The 22,169-nt window shown below is 47.3% G+C and overlaps 1 long non-coding RNA gene across 1 annotated transcript in view; it reads left to right on the top strand.

The window, feature by feature from the left end:
* The first annotated feature begins 318 nt into the window (after positions 1–318).
* Positions 319–22,169, top strand: part of LOC140714903 (uncharacterized) — a 42,687-nt gene continuing 20,836 nt past the window's right edge. The window contains exons 1-2 of the long non-coding RNA XR_012096028.1: positions 319–476; positions 11,903–11,995. This is a non-coding gene — a long non-coding RNA (uncharacterized lncRNA). The remainder of the gene's footprint in view (positions 477–11,902; positions 11,996–22,169) is intronic.

Raw genomic sequence — 22,169 nt, 5'->3', positions numbered from 1 at the left:
CCATTCACTTTAGTTACCACCGAGGGGTGAGTTTTAATCGCGTGGCTGCGGTCAGCTGTCCCGAACTTTAGGCAGAAACACAGCGGTGACCTTCTGCCTCCAACTCCCCTCTCAGCCCAGCCAAAACCCCCTCCCTCTCTCCCTCTTCCCAGGGCTCCCTCACTCTAGCCCATGGCACTCCCCGTCCACGGGCCAGCCCGAGGGTTGGATGGGGCGGAGAGGGCCGACCAGGTTGCCTTGGCAACGGGTGCGCCCCTCCCTGCCGTCCCCGCTGGCCAGTGCACCCGACGTTCTGGTCCCGGAGTTGTCGGACCAGCACAGAGAGATCCGGAGCCGGCCCACCCCGGCTGCAAACAGAGCAACCCTCTCAGCGACCCGCAAGCCCCACGCATTCCTGAACGGGGCAGGAATCTCTCCATTCACCTCAGCGCCCTCGGAGGAAACCCTGGAGCAGTTAATATCTGGGGGGAAGCCCTGTGAGTACAGACACTGAGGTGGAACTTGTTGAAAGCAAGGCAGGAGGATGTACTAACACGACAGAGCTGCGCAGTACAGGCACTTCGGCCCGCAATGTTGTGCCAACCCTTTAAACCAGTCTAAGATCAATCTAATCCTCCTTCCCTCATAACCCTCCAGTCTTCTATCATCCACGGGCCTATCTAAGAGTCTCTTAAATATCCCTAATGTATCTGCCTCTACTACCAACCCTGGCAGGGTGTTCCACACACCCACCACTCTGTATGTAAAAACCTACCTCTGACATTCCCCCCCCCCCCCCCATACTTTCCTCCACTTTCAGACCCTCCATTGTTTGGGGTCGACCATGGATGTTGGGTCCCAGCTGTCTGTGATACACAAGCCAGGGCTGTACAATATGGAGAGCAGGCTGTAGCCCATGAATCAGGCTCCCCCCTCCACACAGCTGACAAATCCAAAGGAACAGCAGAGACCGATACAGTTTGGCACCAGTGGCGTTGAGCTCAATGAATGACTCCTCAGGGACTCCAGCTCCGGATTTTTCCCTCGGGGTACACTCCTGAAGCCTTCCCCATAAGTGGGTATAGCCACAAGGAAGCAAAGGTTTGAGATTAGAGGTTTCCCTCTCCTGGTTGAGCTGCCAACCATCTGAAGCGACTGGGTTTAAGGTGCCAGTAACCTGCCTTTGCCCCTTCTCCTGTCAGTAGAAATGGTTCCACAGAGCTTAGTAGCTGAGCCACACGTGAAGGCCAGGAGCTGGACCTGATTGTCAGAGACTCTTTGAGATGCACTCCACTGGGAGCATTTAACAGGTAGTGGTAACTTATCCTCACCACCTCCCTCAACCATCCTTCGCACCTCTGCTACAACAACCCTAAGGAACCAATAGATCTGCTTCCTCCAATAGACAAAATTATTGGCCATTGCCACGCTAGGGAAAAAGAGCACAGACTGCCCACTCTGTCTCTGCCTCTTATTGTCTTGTAATATCTATTAAGTCACCTCTCATCTTCTTTCACTCCAAAGAGAAAAGTCCTAGCTTACTCAACCTATACTCATAAGACATGCTCTCTGATCCAGGTAGCATCCAGCTAAATCATCTCTGCACCTTCTCTAAGATTTCCACATCCTTCCTATAACTAGAACTGAACACAATACTCCAAGTGGGGTTTTAGTAGGGTTTTATTGAACAGCAACGTTACCTCATGGCTCCTGAGCTCAATCCCCTGACTCATGAAGGCCAAGACACCATGGGCATTCTTAACCACCCTATCAAATTGCATAGCTGCTTGAGAAATCTATGAACATGGACCCAAATGCCCCTCTGTTTTGCCATGTTGCCAATAATCCTGCCATTAACCCTGTATTCTGCCATTACGTTTCACCTTTGAAAGTGAATCACTTCACACATCTCTGAATTGAACTCTGTCTGCCCCTGCTCAGTCCAGCTCTGTATCCTTTCAATGTCTCTTTATAAATCTCAACAACTGTCCATGCTATCCACAACACCATCAATCTGTGAATATAAGGCATAACCATCAACACTGTCCACAACACCACCATCTGTGAACTTCGGGTTCCCCTCCTTCCGCTTCTTCATTCAAGTCATTTATAAAAATACAAAGAGCAGGGGTCCCTGCAGAATACAATTAGGCTCGTAAGGCATAACCATCAACACTGTGTGTCATCACCTGAACTAGATACAGGAACTGGCTGAGTAATTGCTACGAAAGTTGTCAGCTTGTTGAAAGGCAAAACAAGCTCTTGAGTGGCATTTCTCCTTGAATTATTATGATGGAAGAATCTGGGACCCAACGCAACAGAAATTGTGGTCTTCATGAAAACATATTAACAGGCTACAAGGTCACACCAGCTACTGGTGAATGTTCCCATATGGTTTTAGGGAAGAAGCCTTATGTCTGTGAGCCTACGTCCACTGGAAACTGAAGGCCAAAGACAGCCCAGTAACGTAATGTCTGTAAGGAGTTTGTACGTTCTCCCTGTGAGCCCATGGGTTTCGTCCCACATTCCAAAGGCGTATGGGTTAGTAGATCAATTGGTCATATGGATGTAATTGGACGGCATGGGTTCATTGTGCTGGAAGGGCCCATTACTCTGCTGTATTTCTAAACAAAATATTTTTTTAAATGGCCTGCCTCAGGGTTAGAGGTCTGTGTATGTGCATGGGTGGTTGTGAGGGCTCCTTTTGCTGTTGTTGTTTAGTTGCTTGGTGTGTTCCGTGTTGCTCTGCCGAGCATTGTGGGATGCAATGTTGGCAGTGGAATGTGTGGTGACATTTGCGGGCTGCCCCCAGCACAAGCGACACATTTCACTGTGTGGTTCCATGTAGACGTGGCAAATAAATCTGAGTCTGAATCCCTGCAGAGGACAAGACGGACAGGACCCTGCTCCCTGGTTTGATTCCACTGTGTGTTACTCAGGTGCCTTCTGTGAAATCCTCCAGACAACTCGTATCAGACAGACATACCAAGACTGAATGAAAACTGAAGTCCTGATGCCCATTCCATTCCTTTGGAACATAGCGATTCCTTTACTACCCATGATAAATAAACTTGAATGTTGAAGTATGAGTCAGAATCAGATTCAATATCATCAGCAAATGGCATGAAACTTATTGTTATGCGGCAGCAGTTCATTGCAATACATAAGAATAAAATCTAAGCTACAATATATATATATATATTTAAATTTATTTTTTATCAGTAGTGCAGAAAGAGAGGGGAAAATTACTGAGGTAGTGTTCATGGATTCATTGTCCATTCAGAAATCTGATGGCAGAGAGGACGAAGCTCTCCATGAAACATTGAGTGTGTGCCTTCAGGCTCCTGTACCTCCTCCCTGATGGAATCAATGAGAAGAGGGCATGTGCTGGGTGATGGGGGTCCTTAACAATGGATACAGTCTTTTTGAGGTATCGCTATTTGAAGATGTTCTCAGTGCTGGCGAGGCTGGTGCCCATGACGGAGCTGGCTGAGTTTACAACTTGTTGCAGCTTTTTCCGATCCTGCACAGTGGCCCCTCCATACCAGACGGTGATGCAGCCCGTTGGAATGCTCTCTGTGGAACATCTGTAGAAATTTGTGAGCGTCATTACTGACACATTAATTCTCCTGATGAAATATAGCTGCAGTCATGCCTGCTTTGTAATTAGATCAATATGTTGTGCCCAGGAGAGATCCTCGGAGATGGTGACACCCAGGAACTGCTGAAGTGATGCAACATGGTTTGCCAGAAATCCAGTTGTTGTGTTCCTATTCTAAGATTTAGTCCCTGGTGGAAAGGTTGAAGGACTGTATCAGAAGGATTCAGCAATTGAACACTCCTTTGCCAATGACCACCTTTCTCAGTCATTGGGGCAGTTGGGAGTGAGACCCAGAGGACCCATGCCCAAAAGGCACAAGAGCCCTGTTGGATGCCTAACAAACGCACAGCCAGAGCTGCCATACTTGCTTGTGAGTCTTGTGTTTAACTGCTGGAGGTTCTGATTTAGAGACTGGGATGCTAACTGAGCCAAACTCTCGCACCAGCACACTTCTGAGAGCGGTAGGGCATTGTAATTCACGTCAGGCTTACTCTGACAACAATACCAGGTGTTTCACAACTGATTGCCAGATGGACTTGTACTCAGATCCCTGAAGAGAAACTCACACCCACATGTTCCTGCCTCAGAAGTGTTCAGGCAGCCAGCAGAACCAACCTCTCTTGAGTCCCCATTGGATTCAAAGATGCTTCAAAGATGGAGCAAGATCCAGCCAGAACAGAAGCAGCAAATAAATCAGAGAATTGAATTAAAGATTAGTTTCGTTTGTCACGTGTACGGTGAAATGTGTCGTTTGCATCAATGACTAACACAGCCCAAAGATGAGCAGTGGGGCAGCCTGTATGCTTCCGATACCAACAGAGCAAGCCCCCATTCACTAACCCTAACCTGCAGGTCTCTGGACTATGGGAGGAAACCAGAGCACCCGGAGGAAACCCAACACAGTCACGGGGAGAACATACAAACTCCTTGCCAGCAGTGGCGGAAACGGAACCCAGATTAGAGATCACTTGGCTCTGTAGTGGAGTTACACTACCGTGGCAGCCAGTACTATTGATGGTGAGTTAGCAGCCTCACTCACACCACCATAAGTGGCAGGTTTGCCCCAACCCGAGACTGGGCTGTATAAACGTGGTACAAATTCTCTCCGCTTTGGTAAAGCAGGCAGCATAATCAGTGACCTCACCCACCCCGGACATTCTCTCTCGTCCCCTCTCCCATCGGGCAGAAGATACAAAAGCCTGAAAGCACGTCCCACCAGGCTCAAGGACATTCTAACCCTCTGTTATACGTAAATTTGATGGCTTCCTAGTATGATAAGGTGGATTATTGACCAAGAAATGTGAAAAAGCTTCTCTTACACACTGTTCCTGCTGATCAGATCATTACACAGAGCATTGAGGTAGAACAAGGTAAAACACTAACAATGCGGAATAAAGTGTCACAGTTACACAGAAAGTCCGGTGCAGGCGGGTGATAAGGCGCAAGATTATACAAGGTAGAGTCCATCAAGATTGGGACGAAGGGCCTGTTATAGAGTCACTGAGCCCCTCAGCACAGGAACAGGCCCTTTGGCCCATCTAGTCCATGCCAAACTATTATCCTGCTTACACAAAGTACACTGCAGATGCTGTGGTCAACTCAACACGTACAAACAGGCTGGATGAACTCAGCAGGTGGGCAGCATCCGTTGAAATTAGCCTGCTTAGTTCTGTTGACTTGCACCTAGGTCATTGTCCTCCATAGCCCTCCCATCCAAACTTCTCTTAAAAAGAGGAACAAGTATTCTAAAGGCAAGATGACCCAACCATGGCTAACAAGAGAAGTCAAAGCCAACATAAAAGCCAAAGAGAGGACATAAAATAGAGCAAAAATTAGTGGGAACTTAGAGGATTGGGAAACTTTTAACAAACCAACAGAAGGCAACCAAAAAAGTCATTAAGAAAGTTAAGAGTTAAATTGAATTGAATTGACTTGATTTCTTACATCCTTCACATACATTAGGAGTAAAAATCTTTGTTACATCTCCATCTAAATCTGCAATGTGTATTCATAGTAATTTATAATAAATAGAACAGTCAGTGTAACATAGAGTACACTCAAACCAGAGTTAGTTCATCAGTCTGATGGCCTGGTGGAAGAAGCTGTCCCGGAGCCTGTTGGTCCTGGCTTTTATGCTGCGGTACCGTTTCCCGGATGGTAGCAGCTGGAATAGATTGTGGTTGGGGTGACTCGGGTCCCCAGTGATCCTACAGGCCATTTTTACACACTTTTCTTTGTAAATGTCCTGAATCATGGGAAGTTCACAACTACAGATGCGCTGGGCTGTCCGCACCACTCTCTGCAGAATCCTCAATTAAAGGATTTCCCATACCAGGCAGTGATGCAGCCAGTCAGATGCTCTCAATTGTGCCCCTGTAGAAAGTTCTTAGAATTTGGGGGCCCATACCAAACTTCCTCAACCGTCTGAGGTGAAAGAGGTGCTGTTGTGCCTTTTTCACCGCACAGCTGGTGTGTACAGACCACGTGAGATCCTCAGTGATGTGTACGCCAAGGAACTTGAAGCTGTTCACCCTCTCAACCTCAGATCCATTGATGTCAATAGGGGTTAGCCCATCTCCGTCCTTCCTGTATTCCACAACCAGCTACTTTGTTTTTGCGACATTGAGGGAGAGGTTGTTTTCTTGACACCACTGTGTAAGAGAGATGCCTTCTTCCTTGTAAGCTTGCTAATAATAATTAAAGAGGATACTAAAAGTTTCTTCAGATACATAAAGAGAGGCGAGGGTGGATATTGAACCACTGGAAAATTATGCTGGAGAGGTAGTAATGGGGGGGGGGGGACAAGGAAATGGCAGGTGAACTGAGTGAGTACAGTATTTTGAATCAGTCTTCACTGTGGAAGACGCCGCCAGTATGGTGGAAGTTCCAGGTGAAGCGTGTGAGGTTCCCATGATAGAGAAGGTTCTTGGGCAACTGAAAGGTCTGAAGGTAGATAAATCACCTGGACCTGTAGCTTACACCCCAGGGTTCTGGAAGAGGTGTTGAAGAGAATATGGAGGCATTAGCAATGATCTTTCAAGAATGGCTCTGGAAGAATGAAAAATTGCAAATGTCACTTCACTCTACAAAAAGGGAGAGAGGCAGAAGGAAGGAAACTATAGCCCAGTTAGTCTGACCTCAGTGGTTGGGAAGATGTTGGAGTTGATTATTAAGGATGAGGTCTCAGGGTACTTGGAGGCACATGATAAAATAGGCCACTGTCAGCATGGTTTCCTCATGGGAAAACCTTGCCTGATTAATCTGTTGGAATTCTTTGAAGAAATAGCAAACGGGATAAACAAAGGAGAATCAGTTGATGTTGTGTATTTGGATTTTCAGAAGGCCTTTCACAAGGTGCCACACATGAGGCTGCTTAACAATCTATGAGCCCATGGTATTTCAGGAAAGATTATAGAATGGATAAAGCATTTGGCTGATTGGCAAGAGGCAAAGAGTGAGAATAAAGGGAACCTTTCCTGTTTGGCTCCCAGTGACTAGTGGTGTTCCACAGGGGTCTGTATTGGGATCAATTCCTTTTATGTTATGTGTCAATGATTTGGATGATGGAATTGATGGCTTTGTTGTCGACAATATGAAGATAGGTGGGGGGGGCAGGTAGTTCTGAGGAAGTAGAGAGACTACAGAAGGATTTAGACAGATTAGGAAAATGGGCAAAGAAGTGGCAAATGGAATACAGTGTCAGGAAGTATATGGTCATGCAATTTTGTAGAAAGAAATGAAAGGGTTAACTATTTTCTAAATGGAGAGAAAGTACAAAAAACTGTCGCTGAAAGGAATTTGAATGTCCTTGTGCAGGATTCCCTAAAGGTTAATTTGCAGGTTGAGTCTGGTGAGGAGGGCAAATGCAATGTTGGCATTCATTTCAAAAGAACTAGAATATAGAAGCGAGAATGTAATGTTGAAACCTTATAGAACACTGGTGAGGCCTCGCTCAGAGTATTGTGAGCAGGTTTGGGCCCTTTATCTTAGAAAGGATGTGCTGAAACTGGAGAGTGTTCAAAGGAGGTTCACAAAAATGATTCCAGGATTGAATGGCTTGTCATATGAAGAGCATCTGGTGGCTCTGGGCCTGTATTCCCTAGAATACACAAAGAATGATGGGTGACCTAATTGAAACCTACTGAATGGTGAAAGCCTTGATAGAGTAGATTTGGATAAGATGTTTCCTATGGTGGGAGAGTCTAAGGCCAGAGGGCACAGCCTCAGAATAGAGGGGCATCCTTCTAGAGTGAAGATGAGGAGGAATTTCTTTAGCTAGAGATTGGTGAATCTAAAGAATTCTTTGCCACAGGCGGCAGTGGAGGCCAAGTCTTTACCCATATTTAAGGCAGAGGTTGACAGGTTCTTGATTGGTCAGGGCATGAAGAGATGTGGAGAGAAGGCAGGAGACTAGGGCTGAGAGAAAATTTGGATCAACCACAATGAAATAGAGCAGACTTGATGGGCCAAATGGCCTAGTTCTGCTCCTATATCTGATGGTGTTAAATGCTGAAATCGAACCTGCATCTACCACTTGTGCTGGTAGTTTGTTCCACAGTCTGTCTGCCCTCTGGGTGAAGAAGTTCCTCCTCAGGTTTGCTTACCTTTTTTAGGGCTTAAACTTTTCACCTCAGTGCCCTACCATTCACCGTGTAAGTTCTACCCTGGCTGGTCCTCCCAAAGTGCAACACCTCACACTTGTCTGCACTAAATTCCATCTGCCATTTTCAGCCTATTTCTCCAGCTGGTCCAGATTCCACAGCAAGCCATTTTAGCCTTCTTCACTGTCCACTACACCCCCAATTTTTGTGTCATCCCCAAATCTACTGACTTAGTTTACTACATCATCATCGGATCATTGATGACAAACAACAAAGAACCCATCACGATACCTGCAGCACACCACCCAGTCAGAGAGGTAACCATCTGCTGCCACTCTCTGTTCCTATGCTGTACTGTCTCCAAAGTAAACTTATTATCAAAGTACATTTACGTCACCACATGCAACTCAACAAATCTATAGAGTAGTAACAAAAGCAGGATCAGTGAAAGATCAACCAGAGTGCAGAAGACAACAAACTGCGCAAATGCAAATATAAAAAGCAATAAATAGCGAGAACATGAGGTAACAAGATAAAGAGTCCTTAAAGTGAGATTGTTGGTTATGGGAACATCTCTGAGATGGGGTAAGTCAGCATGGCTATCCCTGTTTGTTCAAAAGTCCCATAGCTGTGGGGTAGTAACTGTTCCTGAACCTGGTGGTGTGAGTCCTGAGGCTCTTACGCTCATTGTAGTAACAATTTCAGGTGGTTAAAATGTATTTGCACCGGTCATCCTAAGCACCAATTAACTAGTACTGTGCTCTTCAGTTGTAAAAGAGTTAGGTTTCTACAAAGGGTGCAACCACTGGCAGTTATGATTTCTTGCTCTAAGATGTGGAACTGGTGAGCAAGCCGAGCTCGCCTGATGTGCACAGAGCGGCCGGCAAATTGCTATTTCCTTTCACAGCGGAGAACAGAATCTGCGTGACACTTTATCTCAACAGTGTTAAAAGCTAGTGACACACTGTTATCATATTCCCACAAATTTACCAGTGCTGTTGGCATCGGAACAATTCAGGAGCAATGCGTACAAAGCATGAGACTGGCAGTAATTGGAAAGCTGTTGTAAAACACCTGCAGCAAGATTCAGTTTTAAGAAAGAACTTCCATTTAACCACAGGAAATTCTGTGGATGTTGGAAACCTTGAGGAACACACACGAAATACTGGAGGAACTCAGGAGGTCAGGCAGTGTCTATGGTCAGAGTAACACACACAAAATGCTGGAGGAACTCAGCGGGTCAGACAGTGTCTATGGTCAGAGTAACACACAAAATGCTGGAGGAACTCAGCAGGTCAGACAGTGTCTATGGTCAGAGTAACACACACAAAATGCTGGAGGAACTCAGCAGGTCAGACAGTGTCTATGGTCAGAGTAACACACACAAAATGCTGGAGGAACTCAGCAGGCCAGACAGTGTCTATGGTCAGAGTAACACACACAAAATACTGGAGGAACTCAGCAGGTCAGACAGTGTCTATGGTCAGAGTAACACACACAAAATGCTGGAGGAACTCAGCAGGTCAGACAGTGTCTATGGTCAGAGTAACACACACAAAATGCTGGAGGAACTCAGCAGGTCAGACAGCGTCTATGGTCAGAGTAACACACACAAAATGCTGGAGGAACTCAGCAGGCCAGGCAGTGTCTATGGTCAGAGTAACACACACAAAATGCTGGAGGAACTCAGCAGGTCAGACAGTGTCTATGGTCAGAGTAACACACACAAAATACTGGAGGAACTCAGCAGGTCAGACAGTGTCTATGGTCAGAGTAACACACACAAAATGCTGGAGGAACTCAGCAGGTCAGACAGTGTCTATGGTCAGAGTAACACACACAAAATGCTGGAGGAACTCAGCAGGTCAGACAGTGTCTATGGTCAGAGTAACACACACAAAATACTGGAGGAACTCAGCAGGTCAGACAGTGTCTATGGACAGAGTAACACACACAAAATGCTGGAGGAACTCAGCAGGTCAGGCAGTGTCTATGGTCAGAGTAACACACACAAAATGCTGGAGGAACTCGGCAGGTCAGGCAGCATCTCTGGAGAGGAGTAAACAGCCAATGAGGGGAGATGATGTGAGAAGCTGGGAGGGGACAGGTGAGACCTGGTGAGGGGGAGGTGGGATTGGGTGGTGGAGGGGGATGAAGTAAGAAGCTGGAAGACGATAGGTAAAAGAGGTAAAGGGCTGAAAAAGAAGGAATCTGATTGGAGAGAAGAGTGGACCTTGGGAGAAATGGAAGGAGGAGGGGACTCAGAGGGAGGTAATGGGCAGGTAAGGAGAAGAGTAAGGGTGACAGGGGAACCAGAATGGCAAGTGGAAAAAGAGAAGGGAGTGGGAAAAAATTACTGTCACCTGCGCCTTTCATATCAACAAATCCTTCGCGGAGTTTAATTTACAATCTTCATAATAGACAATAGGTGCTGTTAATTTTTAATCCCCATCCCTAATTACTCTTGAGAAAAAGGTTAAAAAATCATATGGTTCACCACTTTTTAAAGCTGCACCCAACGAGGACGCCGGCAACAGGGCATCTGATGGTGTCTGTGGCGGATGAATCCAAAAGGGTCGATGGTATAGCCACCTTGTGGCGTGCGGAGGAACCAGAGTGCTGGTCAACGGATGGCATCACTAGACCAGTTAGTTGTCACTGCGGGGCAGCTTCCTTATCCGCTAAGTCTGTTACACTCCTGTGTACCACTTAGCATCAGATTTGGAAGCCCAGAGAGACTGTATGGTGGGGGCACGACACCGTCTGTCATATTACTATGGAAGGGTGTTGGAGTAAACTGTCAGCACAGTCAACATCGAAATCGATGGACAGCCGAAGGAGAAGAAGAAGCTGCTATCGTACTCCTAGTGAATTTATTCCCACAATCCTGATGCTGGGCTTTGATGTGAAACATTCCTCCCACAGATACTGCTCGACCCATTGAGTTCTTCCAGCAGTTTGGTCTTGGTTGCAGCCTTTGTGTCGGGCACAGTACTCCCTGTTGGACAGGGAGTTCCAGGATTTAGGATTAGAATCAGATCTTCAGGTCAGGGAATGTAGAGGAGGCTTGACCCAAAAGCAGAACAGTGGAAATGATTTAGCAGTGAACACTAACTTTAATTCTCCAAGAGGACCACGACCTCGGTGAGGTTTGGAGGCTTACGTGCCTCAATGACCTGGAGAGTTATGTTGGCTGGAGTCAGGGCTTTATGCTTTGGCTCTTGGTGGGGTCACTCATGCCGAACAGGTCAAAGGGTAGAGGCCTGACTAAGAGTGGTCCACTGGGCGTCCAGGTTCAGGGGTTCAGCTCAGGGCTTTCAATCCTGACTGGTCAAACAAAATTGTTACGGAAACAGGAACGTCTGAGTGGCCAAGGACAGACGGAGATAGGGGCCTTTATTGCTGCCCTAAGCACCAGCAAAGGTGTAACGGACAGTAAGCATGTAAGATAACTTTAATAAGCTGCAAAATAAGAACCCACAAGAGGCCACCAAACAAGAGAGACCTGGTACTAAATAGCACGGGGAAGGTAGTCACTGAAGGCTGGCTGGTTTGGATGAGAGCTGGGTTTAAATAGGCTGCAGGTGATGAGCTGGAAACGAGTGGCAGGAATAGGTGACTCCTGTTAACTGGGTGGAGACCGAGAGGAGCCTGCTTGTACAGGCCTGGCACTTCCATGACATTACAACATCACTATTTGTCTTGTCTCTTCTCTGAGCAGGGTCAGTACTGAAGGTCGAGTCCTGAAGAACAAACTCCCTCGCTCGGCATAGCCAGAAGACTGACGTCTGGGAGTCCAGGCCAGTGATTGGAGGTAGGAGGTTTGATGTCTATCTGAGAGTCCAGGGCCAAGGACTGGAGATCGGAGGCTCAGAGGCCTGTCTGGGTGTGTGAGTGAGTGGGTGTCTGGGTAGGAAAGCAGCTTGTTTTACTGTTGTTGCTGCAGGCGTTTGTGTAGTTTCACTGAACATTGTGGGCGTAATATGTTGGCACTGGAATGTGAGACATTTACATTTGCAGGCTGCCCCCAGGCTCTCCTTGGGTATGTTGGTTGCTAATGCAAACAACTGTTTGTATGTGATGGATAAAGCTGAATCTGAATTGAATCCGGTTCAGAATCTGAATCTGGCCTCCTTCCCCAATTGGGATATTGCTGCTGAGGTTACGGCCATGTTCACCTCATCACGGGGACTGTGTGGTTCAGCCGTCATCAAGTTGCCTTTTCCATCAACCCCAAGCCAACTATTACCCCAGGTGTCCATACCATTTTCAGGCAAACGTCTGACATACCGGTTCCATCCGTCTCCGAGCTGACCACTGACCCGTCTCCTGGCAAACGTCTGACATACCGGTTCCACCCGTCTCCAAGCTGACCACTGACCCGTCTCCAAGCTGACCACTGACCCGTCTCCTGGCAAACGTCTGACATACCGGTTCCACCCGTCTCCAAGCTGACCACTAGCCCGTCTCCTGGCAAACGTCTGACATACCGGTTCCACCCGTCTCCGAGCTGACCACTGACCCGTCTCCTGGCAAACGTCTGACATACCGGTTCCACCCGTCTCCAAGCTGACCACTAGCCCGTCTCCTGGCAAACGTCTGACATACCGGTTCCACCCGTCTCCGAGCTGACCACTGACCCGTCTCCTGGCAAACGTCTGACATACCGGTTCCACCCGTCTCCTGGCAAACGTCTGACATACCGGTTCCACCCGTCTCCGAGCTGACCACTGACCCGTCTCCTGGCAAACGTCTGACATACCGGTTCCATCCGTCTCCGAGCTGACCACTAGCCCGTCTCCTGGCAAACGTCTGACATACCGGTTCCACCCGTCTCCGAGCTGACCACTGACCCGTCTCCTGGCAAACGTCTGACATACCGGTTCCACCCGTCTCCTGGCAAACGTCTGACATACCGGTTCCACCCGTCTCCGAGCTGACCACTGACCCGTCTCCTGGCAAACGTCTGACATACCGGTTCCATCCGTCTCCGAGCTGACCACTGGCCCGTCTCCTGGCAAACGTCTGACATACCGGTTCCACCCGTCTCCTGGCAAACGTCTGACATACCGGTTCCACCCGTCTCCGAGCTGACCACTGTATGACTGTTCCTGCCTTCTCCGGACATTCCCATCATCTCTCTGTACCTGGAAAAAAATGGAAAATGCTGTCAGACCTCGGAAAATTTCTGACAGCTGCGATGTTGAGAAACAGGCCTGTACACAGAGTGAGGGAAAACTGGAACCCTTCTCACTGAGTCATTGAATCAAGAGGCACTATGGCCCAGAAGGAGACATTTCAGCCCATCTAGTTCATGCCAAACTGTTATGCTGTATAGTCCCATCCACCTGACCCGGACCAGACCCTCAATACCCTCCCATCCATGTACCGATCCAAATGCTCTTAAATGTTGCAATCAAACCCACATCCACCACCTCCGATGGCATCTTGTTCCACACTCTCACCACCCTCTGAGTGAAGAAGTGTCCCCTCTGTTTTCCCTTAAATATTTCACCTTTTGCCCTCAACCCAGGACCTCTAGTTCTAGTCCCACCCAACCTCAGTGGGGAAATCCTGATGCATTTACCCTAACGTGCACAGTGCCACAGTAGTGTACCAGCCAGCGTGATGTTTTCACAGTGGGGCCATCAGAGTTCAGCCCGGTGTCCTCTGTAAGGAGTTTGTTCGTGCTGCATGGGTTTCCTCCTGGTGCTCTGGTTTCCTCCCACAATCCAAAGACGTTCCAATTGGTATGTTAATTGGTTGTTGTAAATTGTCCCATAATTAAGCTAGGATTAAATTGGGGGTTGTCTGGGATTGATGGGCAGAAGGGCATATTCCACACTGTACCTCAATAAAATAGAAATTCCAGACATTCTTCATGAGTGGAATAAATGCTGACTTAGTCATTCATTTTAATTTAAGACTAGGAGATTTTCAGGAACCAGGACTGATAGGGACTTCAGATGGAACACATCAACTGTAGCCCCATTTGAACAATGGAATGGCCCTGATTCTTTGATCATCTCAGGTGCTTATTCTCTTCAGAACTTTGTGCTCCAGGTTCCCCACGGTGGTGGGGGGAGGGGGAGTCAGGAGTTTCTCTAAAAAAGGAGGGCATCTTCCAATCCCTGGCGCAGTGCAGTGTTCCGCTAACTGCTGCATTAGCATGCGCCCACAGAATGAAGCTCCTTCTTCCCTCTCCATCACTCACGCACTGATAAATCACGTCACCTGCACAGTGGCAGACAGATTTCTTTCTAACCGACAGTGGGACGGAATTCCTTCCTTCCTTCCCTGAGGATCTCCCAGCCTGCCTGTAATTGCCAGTGTCGTGAGAGCGCACTGTCTGGGAGGTGAGGAATTCATGCTGTGTTGGGGATTTATAAATTGCACTATCAAAGTCTGCAGGTATTAATTCCAGGGCCACAATATCTTATCATTTCTGCAATGTGCATTAATTCACTTGCTCTACAGGTTGTCAGTCTCAATGACAGTTCCTCGTCACTCATTGCCATCTCCCTCATTCCTTTCCCAGCTTCTAGGCCACAATACCCTCAGGATGCTCTAAGCGTTAGTTCCGTCTCACCGCTGAACATCCAAGTTCAAAGTAATTTTATTAACAAAGTAGGCATATGTCACCGTAGACAAAAAGACCATAGAAGCAAAATAGGCCATTTGGCCCATCGAGTCTGCTCGCCATTCAATCATGGCTGATACTTTTCTCCCCTCCTCAGCCCCAACGCCCGCCTTCTCCCTGTAAACTTTGATGCCATGTCCAATCAAGAACCTATCAAGCTCTGCCTTAAATACACCCAATGACCTGGCCTCCACAGCTGCATGTGTTAATAATTCCAAAAATTCACCACCCTCTGGTTAAAGGAATTCCTCCATATTTCTGTTTTAAATTTAATACCCCTCTATCCTAAGGCTGACCCCCCAGTGAGGGTCAGTGTGTGTGGGACCGTCCCCAGTGAGGGTCGGTGTGTGTGTGGGACCGTCCCCCAGTGAGGGTCAGTGTGTGTGGGACTGTCCCCCGGTGAGGGTCAGTGTGTGTGGGACCGTCCCCAGTGAGGGTCGGTGTGTGTGTGTGGGACCGTCCCCAGTGAGGGTTAGTGTGTGTGGGGGACCGTCCCCAGTGAGGGTCAGTGTGTGTGTGTGGGACTGTCCCCCAGTGAGGGTTAGTGTGTGTGTGTGGGACCATCCCCCGGTGAGGGTCAGTGTGTGTGTGGGACCGTCCCCCAGTGAGGGTTAGTGTGTGTGTGGGACCGTCCCCAGTGAGGGTCAGTGTGTGTGGGAGACTGTCCCCCAGTGAGGGTCAGTGTGTGTGGGACCGTCCCCAGTGAGGGTCGGTGTGTGTGTGGGACCGTCCCCCAGTGAGAGTTAGTGTGTGTGTGGGACGGTGACCCAGTGATGGTCAGTGTGTGTGTGGGACTGTCCCCCAGTGAGGGTCAGTGTGTGTGTGTGTGTGTGTGGGACTGTCCCCCAGTGAGGGTCAGTGTGTGTGTGTGTGTGTGTGGGACTGTCCCCCAGTGAGGGTCAGTGTGTGTGGGACCATCCCCAGTGAGGGGCAGTGTGTGTGCCTGTGTGTGTATGTGTGTGTGTGCCTGTGTGTGTATGTGTACGTGTGTGTGTACCTGTGTATGTATGTGTGTGTGTGTGTGTATGTGCGTGTGTCTGTGTGTGTATGTATGTGTGTATGTGTGTGTGTCTGTGTATATGTATGTGTGTATGTATGTGTGTGTGTGTGTGTGTCTGTCTGGGTATGTATGTGTGTGTGTATGTGTGTGTGTATGTGTGTCTGTGTATATGTATGTGTGTGTGTATGTGTCTGTGTTTATGTATGTATGTGTGTGTATGTGTGTCTGTGTATATGTGTGTGTGTGTCTGTCTGGGTATGTATGTATGTGTGTGTATGTGTGTGTGTGTGTGTCTGTGTGGGTATGTATGTATGTGTGTCTGTGTATATGTATGTATGTGTGTCTGTGTATATGTGTGTGTATGTGTCTGTGTTTATGTATGTATGTGTGTGTATGTATGTGTGTATATGTGTGTGTATGTGTGTCTGTGTATATGTGTGTGTATGTGTCTGTGTTTATGTATGTATGTGTGTGTATGTATGTGTGTATATGTGTGTGTGTGTGTGTCTGTGTGGGTATGTATGTATGTATGTGTGTGTATGTGTGTCTGTGTATATGTGTGTGTGTGTGTGTCTGTGTGTCTGTGTATATGTATGTATGTGTGTGTATGTGTGTCTGTGTATATGTGTGTGTGTGTGTCTGTGTGGGTATCTCTGGGTAGAGCAATGCCCCGCTGAGTTGAGTTTCTGGCATCTTTGATTTATAAAGTCATCCTGCACCGATTTCCGAAAGTTTTTTTCTGTTCTTTATGGAAATCCAGTTCTAAGCAAAAATGTCTGATGCTGAATAATTGTGAGCAGCTGAGAACTCAGTGCAACGCAATTTAAAGCCAAGCCGCACCTTCCTGTCCGTTTAAAGGGACTACACTGCATCCGTCAGAGTTGAAGGGGCAGCGAGCCGAGGAGCTGGCCGCTCGCCGGATGCTACTTTCTCTCAGAGAGAGTTCATTATTTTATTTCAGAGACAGTCCAGAATAGGTCCTTCCAGCCCTTCGTGCCTCACTTCCCCAGCAACCCTCAACAAGCCCAATTTATCCCTAACCTAACCACGGGACAATTTACAACAACCACTTAACCTACCCAGACGTCTTTGGACCATGGAAGGAAAGCGGAGCCTTCGGAGGAAAGCCTCGCGTTCACGGAGGGGACATCTGGTGACACTTTACGGAATAGCACCAGAACTGTGCTTTGAACTCCGGATCAGCCCAGCTGTGTTAGCATCGCAGTAACCGCGAAACTACCAGGGTTTACCTTCCTGTACTCCGGCCCCAACCCACCATTTTAATCAGAATCAGAATCTGGTTTGTTGTCACTGACGTATGTCTTGATATTTGTTTTGTGGCAGCTGTACAGTGAAATACATTAAAATAACTATCAATTACAATAAGAATAGATAAGAAATACATAGACAGATAGATGGAGCCACAAGAGAGTGTTAATGCTGGAAGTGTGGTGACACTCGCGGGCTGTCCCCAGCACATCCTCGGACTGCGTTAGTTGTATGACACATTTCACTGTGTGTTTCAAGCTATTGCTGTACATGTGACTAATGAAGCTTTACCTGTAACAGTGACATCCTGCTCACTAGGGAGAAGGTGCACCAGAAGGTCCTGTTTCTGTGGTAGTACTGAGGAGAATTGGGGGAGCAATACCCATTGACGAAAGAAAACATCCCAGCAACATTTCACCAGATCGATTACTATGCCTGCCCCTACACCTAAGAACATAAGAAATAGGAGCAGGAGTCGGCCTCCTGGCCTGTCGAGCCTGCTCCGCCATTCAATAAGATCATGGCTGATCTGGCCATGGACTCATCTCCACCTACCTGCCCTTCCCCCATAACCCTTAATTCCCCTGCTAGGCAAAAAGCACCCCTTCTCACAGGGCCCTAAACAGTCCATCACGGTCTTTACACGTGGCTCTCGGGGTCAGCGCCTGTATCCGGTTCTCTCACAGATAGGGGGATCACTTCGTTGAGCACCTTCGCTCTGTTCGGTGCAAAATGCAGGATCTTACAGTAGCCACTTCCTATTCCCATTGCCACATACCTGTCCATGACCTCCACTACCGCCAGGATGAGGCCAAATTCAGGTTGGAGGAGTCATCTCCTCATATTCTGTCTGGGAAGCCTCCAACCTGACAACACGGACTTCCAGTAATTTCCCTTCTCGTATCCTGCCCATCACCTCCCTCCCTTCCTCCCACGGTCCACTCTCCACTCCTATCAGATTCCTTCTCCTTCACCCCTTTAACTCTTGTACCTATCACCTCCCAGCTTCGTACTTCATTCCACATCCCCACCCACCTTCCCTCTCCCCTGGTCTGTCTTTTGTAATTTTTGCCTGATGCAGGAAGGGAGAAGAGAGTATGTTCAGAGTTGTGGGGTGGCGGGGGGGAGCTGATTTCGGGACACTTTACTGCAGCAGAGAGACGTGGTGTGGGTGTGATTGGGTGAGAGAGAGGGAATGGGCTGCTTTTGCTGTTGGTGTTCTGTGCTTGCTGCTTGTCTTGTTCTGCTGAACATTGTGGACATGTTATGTTGGCGCTGGAAAGTGTGGGCTTTACGGGCATCCAGCACATCCCTAGGTTCTGTTGTTGTTAACACAAATGAGGCGTTGCACTGTATGCTTCGGTATACATGTGATAAATAAATAAACCTGTTCCCATGGAGACGGAAGGGGAGGGGGCCATGGAGAGGGAATCGGAGGGGCCCATGGAGAGGGAATTGAAGGGGCCATGGGGAGGGAATTGGAGGAGACCCATGGAGAAAGGAATTGGAGGGGCCCATGGAGAGGGAAGTGGAGGGGCCCATGGAGAGGGAAATGGAGGGAGTTTGCAAATGATAAGTTGTCAGTTGGCCAAAACATTTGTTTCTGAGTGAAATCCTCTGGTAGATCGGTGTAAATTCGTGAGTCAGGTTGGCTAATATATGGACTTAAACGAAAACACATTCATAATTTTCCGCCGCTGCGGTCATTAATTTGTCAGTTATTTGCTTTATGCACGGAGCTGGTGTGAAAAACGACACTTCAAATCAAAGTGGAGTGGGAATGAACAAGGTAATTCTTCAACCAGCGGGCAAGGTTACCCACTCCAGCACCACGGGGGCTGTCACTCTGTGCCTCGGTCGCGTTAATCAATACATACATTTTTCTAAGAGAACAATCTCCAACATAAACAGCCTAATAAATTTTAAATTGTAATGTGCGATAGGCTGGATATCAGAGCCAATTCGACTATTTGCAATGAAAGTGTTCGAGCTCAATAACTTCCCAATTTATCAAAAGGAATTAACCACATTGCTATTCTACATGGCAAGTGTATATATAAATACACATGTATAGTATATAGATATCTATATATATATACACGTATGTGTGTGTGTACACAGGGACAGTGTGTACATTTTTCTCTATATTAGTGCTGTCTTTATGTAGAAGTGTTCTGAAGGCTGGCCAATAATTTGCTAGGATGGTAAATGATATCAGAATCTTGCTGAACTGCAGTCCTTAACGTTGCTTTCTTTGCGCTTGTTCGTGGATGATCTAATCTGATTGTCAAAGAAATGAAGAATATTCACAAGGAATTTAAACCGAAATCGTTCTGTCAAGATCGCAGTCAGCTCTCTGATCACCCGAAGGAAGTCGAGTTCCATTCAGCCTTTTACCAAAGACACTAGCAAATTTCTGCAGATGTACCGTGGAGACCAGTGTAACCGGCTGCATCACCATCTGGTATTGGGGGGGGGGGGGGTGAGGGAAGGGGGCCACTGAACAGGATTGAAATAAGCTGCAGAAAGTTGTGAACTTAGCCATCTCCATTATGGGCACTAACCTTCCCAGAATCCAGGATAACTTCAGAAGGGAACACCCCATCCATCATTAATGACCCTCACGTGCCCCCTTCTCATTGGTACCATCAGGAAGGAGGCAAAGAAGCCTAAAGATACACACTCAATGGTTCAGAAACAGCTTCTCCTCTGCATCCAATTTCTGAATGGACATTGAACCCATGAACACTACCTCACCTCTTTTTTTACACAATTTATTTAATTTAGTTTTTTCAGTATATAAATTTACAGTTTTATTATTATGTATTACAATGTGCTGCTGCCGCAAAACAGCAAATTTCATGACATATGCCAGTGATATTAAACCTGATTCTGACCGTTTCATATCAGCCAATGTTACGATACAACAGTAACTTAGGCACTGCAAGCTTAATGATTAGCACAGTCGCTTTACAGTGCTGGCAATTTCCGGTCGCCATCTTTAAGGAGTTTGTGCTGTACGTTCTCCCAGTGACCATGTAGGTTTCCTCTGGGTGCTCTGGTTTCCTCTTATGTTCCAAAGAAGTACAGTTGGGGTTAGGGTTAGTGAGTTGTGGGCATGCTACGTTGGCACCAGAAGCTTAGAGACACTTGTGGGCTGCCCTCAGCACAATCCTGACTGACTTGATTTGAATTAAATATTTTGATGTTTCAATGTACACATGACAAATTATGTTAATATTCATTTCTATCTTTATGAATAGCAACGCGATCTTCACCAGATGCTGCATCTTGATCTTGGTGTATTGTAGAACCATAAGATACAGGAACACAAATAGGCCATTCAGCCCATCAGGTCTGCTCTGCCATTCCATCATGTCTGATTTATCATCTCTCTCAACCTCATTCTCCTGCCTTCTCCCCATGACCATTCACACCCTGACTAATCAGGAACCTATCAACCTCTGCTTTCAATAAACCCAATGACTTGTCCTCCATGGCCATCTGTGGCAATGAATTGCACAGATTCACCATCCTCAGGCTGAAGAAATTCCTCCTCATTTCTGTTCTAAAGGGAAGTCCTCCTATCCTCAGGCCATGCCCTCTGGTCCTAGACTCCCCCGCTGTAGGAAACATCCTGTCCACATCCACTCTATCTTCGCCTTTCAATATTCGGAAGGTATTAAGGAATGTAACAATAAATTATATAAGAGGTTGCTCTAAACCACTGTCTCCATTATCTCTTGATTTAGTTTACACAATTCTTACTTGGTGCTGTTCTTCACTCAAATCACCTCAAGCACTTACTTCAAGGCCTCCTGTTCCCTTTCAGTCTGACCTGTGCTTTTCACACCAGGTAGACACTGTAATAAAAATTGATGCAGCCTCTTCCTATGCTGAAATATCTTCCTGGGATGCATTAATATACACTCCAGCCTCATCAATCATGGCGCTGAGTCAAAGTGCTCTCCGCACTGTGTTTGCCAACACACAAATGGTCGGACATTATTAAATAAATCTCCTTACCGAGAGGAAGGACCTCGGATATTTGTTAAATATTTATCATGAGGACATCACTGATATTAAATTTCCCATGCAGCTTCTTTGGCTGTTTCGAACATGGTTTCTCCACGTCTAACTCGAGTTAATCCACGTTGTTTGGCCCTCTCAAAACATCACGGCAGATCATGCCCATGCTAAGAGCAACCTAGCTACATAGCTGAGAAGGAGGGAGAGGGAGAGAAAGTGAGAGGGGAGATAGAGAGAAAGGGGGGAGAGGGGGAAAGGAAGAGAGAGTGAGGGGGAGAGAGAGAGAGTGGGGGGAGAGAGAGAGTGAGGGGTAGATAGAGAGGGAGAGGGGAGATGGAGAGAGAGTGAGAGGAGAGATAGAAAGAGGGGGAGAAAGAGAAGGGGAGAGGGAGAGAGAGAGGGGGAGAGAGTGAAAGGGAGGGACAGGAAAGAGAGAGAGAGGGAGGGAGATAGAGACAGAAAGACAAAGAGTAAGGTAGAGAGAGCAACAGGGAAAGAGAAAATGCAAGTGTGTATCTGTGTGTGTGTGAGTGTGTATGTTCATTTATGTGTGTGTGAGTGTGCGTGTGTGTGAGTGAGTGAGTGTATGTTTCTGTGTGTGTTTGATTGAGTGTATGTGTGTGTATATGTTTGAGTAAGTGAGTGTGTGCGTGTATGTGTTTGAGTAAGCATGTGTGTTTGAGTGTATGTGAGTGTGTGTGTTTGAATGTATGTGTGAGTAAGTGTGTGTGAGTGAGTGTGGGTGTTTGAGTGAGTGTGGGTGTTTGAGTGAGTGTGTGTGAGTAAGTGTGGGTGTGTGAGTAAGTGTGTGTGTGAGTGAGTGTGGGTGTTTGAGTGAGTGTGTGTGAGTGAGTGTGGGTGTTTGAGTGAGTGTGTGTGAGTAAATGTGTGTGTGAGTGAGTGGGTGTTTGAGTGAGTGTGTGTGTGAGTAAGTGTGGGTGTTTGAGTGAGTGTGTGTGTGAGTGAGTGTGGGTGTTTGAGTGAGTGTGTGTGTGAGTAAGTGTGGGTGTTTGAGTGAGTGTGTGTGTGAGTGAGTGTGGGTGTTTGAGT

Source organism: Hemitrygon akajei, chromosome 22, assembly GCF_048418815.1.
Source record: "Hemitrygon akajei chromosome 22, sHemAka1.3, whole genome shotgun sequence".
Lineage (NCBI taxonomy): Eukaryota > Metazoa > Chordata > Chondrichthyes > Myliobatiformes > Dasyatidae > Hemitrygon > Hemitrygon akajei.
This window is presented reverse-complemented; position numbering and strand designations above follow the sequence as displayed.